The sequence below is a fragment of the Dermacentor andersoni genome, chromosome 7 (genome assembly GCF_023375885.2).
Source record: "Dermacentor andersoni chromosome 7, qqDerAnde1_hic_scaffold, whole genome shotgun sequence".
In the NCBI taxonomy this organism is placed as follows: domain Eukaryota; kingdom Metazoa; phylum Arthropoda; class Arachnida; order Ixodida; family Ixodidae; genus Dermacentor; species Dermacentor andersoni.
Window position 1 is genome coordinate 94,795,520 of NC_092820.1, and position 4,201 is coordinate 94,799,720.

Below are 4,201 nucleotides of genomic sequence, written 5' to 3' on the forward strand. Positions count from 1 at the left end.
GAGGCTGACTTACAGCGTGATACGTTCACTTTACACTGCGGCTCGTTATGTCCTGCAAGAAGTCTGACCCCTCCGATCGCATAACTTGATGCATTACCACGTGTGTGGCAGGCTTTCGCCTTCACATGTTGCAGGAGTGCAACATGCGGCAGAATTTTCGAAGAGGAGAAACGCAAATTAAAAGGAAAAACAAAAGGAAATACTGGAATAACTAAACTATAGCATGCGAGCGACAAGTCAGGCAAACTGAAAGGAAAATTTTAAAAGGGGTTGTGATCAACGAGAGAATAAAGACGATGTTAACAAAGAATTTGGAGAAACAAAACAAACTTTATTGAAATGAATGCTGATGAGATATATATACTAAAGCTACAATAATTAGCAGGGCAAACGTTTTGTTTCAGTTAAAAAAAGATAAAACAGTGAGCAGCGAATTGGTCTCTGTGACCACTAAGGTAATATAATATTACTATATTAATATAATATTAATAATATTATTAAATGATAACATTACCGATATACTTATTCCTAACCCAATTTTGCAGAGTGGAGCTTCGCGTAGTATATTTCTGCGGTTTGAATATCGTCGGCGTGATACGAAGAAGTGGTCTATCGATTCAATTTTCTTACTACAGTAGCATAGAGGGGACATCATCAGACCAGCTCTACGTAAATAAAGGTTAAAATTAAATTATGGGGTTTAACGTGCCAAAACCACTTTCTGATTATGAGGCACGCCGTAGTGGAGGACTCCGGAAATTTTGACCACCTGGGGTTCTTTAACGTGCACCTAAATCTATGTACACGGGTGTTTTCGCATTTCGCCCCCATCGAAATACGGCCGCCGTGGCCGGGATTCGATCCCACGACCTCGTGCTCAGCAGCCCAACACCATAGCCACTGAGCAACCACGGCGAGTGTAAGTAAAGGTTCAATAGAGGGATGCGGCAGCGTAATCTGTTGCATGCAACTTCCAACTGCCAAGAGGGACATCACTGTCTACTCCAACAAAAACGGAGTTGCTGAAAGCCTGGAGATGTTATCAGCGATAACTTGTTGAAATCCATTTGTAGGCACAAACTTTCTTTATCTCGATGCAGTCACTCCGTGCTCGTTAATTTAGTTAGTAAGCGAATGTTTTGCACGTTTATACGGCCGACAGAACTACAATGCATCCTTACTTCGCACAGCTGTCTACACATTTGCCATCGAAATTGATGCGCCGCCTTTCGGGCGAAACTGCTACTTTTCTCGGTAATTTGTTGCTACGCAATGCGCGTGACGCGCAGAGTAAGCGGTATTTTTTTATTCGGCATTATAAACGCGTTCAATCACAAGACACGACGTGCTCGACCTTGTAGAGACCGGCCACAGTGCCACAATACGATGAGACAGAGAGAGGCTAAACTTTTCACGGAACAGCTCGAGAGCGTAGGTCCGCTCTGCAGTGACTGGTCCCCCCCCCCCCCAGTCCAGGAATCCAGCGGCCTTCGCTGCCTCTCTCGCTCGGTCAACCAGTTCGAGCTGGTCCGTCGAGTCGGAGGTGGACAGCGCTGCCTCCCATTGGACTTGTGGTGGGCTGCGCTACGGTCCTTACGGGTGTGAGCTCTGGTGCGGCGGCGCATGTCCATGACATGCGTCACGCACGTGCAGCGGCTATATGAGGGACGAACGCGTCCTGTAACTGCTTTTTTTTTCAGCGTGATGCATCAGATGACTGCGCTCACTTTTTTATAACTTAAGTTGTTGCTATGAGACACGCCAGACGTCTCAAGCGCCGGCTTGCGCGAGTCAACTCCGCACTTTTGAGCACGCGTCCATGATCAACTGCAGGCGATCTCCAATGTTCTTGCCCAGAGGGCCGGGTTGGCATCCAGTGGCATGCAGTGTTGACAGCTGGGCAATGAAGAGTAAATAAACATAATTGAAAACAATTTCCGAAACGAAAGTTATTGTACTGTGCTTAGGTTAAAACCCTTATTCTATTTATTTGACGTGCTTTCTTTTGCTATTTTTTTGTTTAGTTGCGTTGACTTTCTGACATAAACGTCCTGAAAAAGAGTGAAATAAATATTTTAAGAATATAATTTTGCTTTTGCCGTGCGTATATCCATTGACTGAATGAATAAACCTTTATTTGAAACAGTGACTTGTCACTCCAGGTGGAAGGGTCCCTTATTCCAGGAACTCTCTGACCTGGACCACCCGCCAGGCCCGGGCGAAGAGTTAGTGCTGGTGGAGCAAATCCAGCTTGGGGATCACAACCTCCCAAGTTTCAGTAAGGAGATTTGGGTCTGCGCCTGCTGCTGCTGCTGGTGGTTGTGTTCCTGTGATCCTTGCTTGGGTATACTCTTGCATTACAATAGGAGGTGTGCCAGGGCGTCTAGCAAGTTGCAGTGGGGACAGGTGTAGCTGTACCTGCAGCGTCGGTTGGAAATGACGCAATAAGATGCCGTGGGTGAAGGTACTGCTTCGGAGTCACCTGTAGTCGGCGCCTTCGTTTCTTGTTAGTTTTGGATGTGGGGGAGGGTATACCCTGCGTCCAAGCCGATAGTGCTGCAGTAGTTCTTGGTAAGTTAGTGCTATGGTTTCTGTTCTCTCCGCTGATGTGCGTGGTTGGGACGTGTCCAGAATCTCATGCAGGAAGGCCCGTTTGACGCTTGCGCGGGCCGCGGCGAGTGCCGCTTCATTCCCCTCGAGTCCCTCGTGTCCGGGAACCTACACTTTGCAGGTGTAGCGGGGATGCGTGTCGCGGCGTTTCGGTACGTTGATCGCTTTGATGGAGATCCTGCCCTTCACGTAGTTGCGTGCCGCTGTCCGAGAGTCAGTGAAGGCCACTATGCCAGCCCCGCTTGTATGGTGGCGAATGCTATAGTGGCCTCCTCAGCTGTGTCCGCGCGTTTGGCGAGAATTGTCGCCAAAGCCATGGTCATCGCCTTGTAGTCAGTGACGCTGATGGCGAAGGCGTTTCGGCCCGGATACTTGGCTGTGCCCAAGAAGCGCTCGTGTGGGTCGTTACGGTGTTTGTGTTTGATGGCGTTTACACTGGCGAGCCGTCTGCCTCGGTGGTGTTCAGGATGCACGTTTCGAGGGACCCGGTTAACGTGTAGACATTCTCGGAGCTTAGACGGGATCTTTACGTTCGCCATCGAGTTCTACAGGTTGGTTGCGTATCCTGTGCGTCGGAGGACTGATCGGCCTGTGGTTGTGAGCTTGAGACTCTCGATCTGGTTGATGAGGTGTGCTTCCGCGAGTTCTTCCCAGGAGTTGTGAACTCCCTGGAGAAGCAATCGGTCAGTGGGGGCGCGCCTGGTGGCAGTCCTATAGGGCGACCTTCGTAGCATTTCGTATTAGGAGGTTTAGCTTGTATTGCATTTGTATTGTATTGTAAAACAAGCTTGTATTTAACTTGTTTAGCGCCATGTTAGCAACGTTACCTCGACCGCAAAAAATAAAGGTTGTTTTTCCTGAACAAACGTCTCAGACTAGCCCCCCCCCCCCCCCCCCCCCAAACACGAAACTACTAGCATATAACACATTTGTCAGATCTGTATTAGAATATGCTAACGCTGTTTGGTTTCCTTTCGCCAAAGAACGCATTAACAAACTAGAAGCAATTCAAAGGAAGGCACCAAGATGTATTTACAATAAATTTAGGTTAATAGAGTCCCCCACAGAATTGCTAAAACAGGCCGGTACATTGACCTTACAAAACCGAGCCATGTTTGCGCGAATAAAAACTATGTATCAACTTATTCATAATGAATTAAAATTGACAATTCCAAATACTTATCTATAGCGCAAACACGACTCACCCGACACAAACACCCACTATCATTAAACGAAAACCCATTCCATACGGAAAGTCATAAGCATTCGTTTTTCCCTTTACTGACGCGTGAATGGAATAAGCTGGATCCTAGTATTGCAAGGAGCCCAACCTTATCTACTTTTTTAACAGTAGCCGAAAATGAATTGCATGCTTCACAACTATGACGTATCTGTAGCACCATATATTTCTGTGCCATTTTATTTTATTTCATTATATTGTGTACATAATCCCAATTTATTTAACGACACCTGAAACGTATCTTATGGATTACTACCTCTTGTGTGTACCTAACTTTTATAAACTTGTATTGCATGCCATTGTTGAGTACTATTGTTTATTTATGCAAATTATTTACTTGTTTTCCTGTTG

General features: G+C 46.5%; 1 long non-coding RNA gene across 1 annotated transcript; it reads left to right on the forward strand.

Annotated features, from left to right (window-relative positions):
- The first annotated feature begins 438 nt into the window (after positions 1-438).
- On the forward strand, positions 439-2,149 carry LOC140219295 (uncharacterized). Its single transcript, XR_011895455.1, has 2 exons — positions 439-679; positions 930-2,149. It is a non-coding gene; the product is annotated as an uncharacterized lncRNA (long non-coding RNA).
- Positions 2,150-4,201: the final 2,052 nt, after the last annotated feature.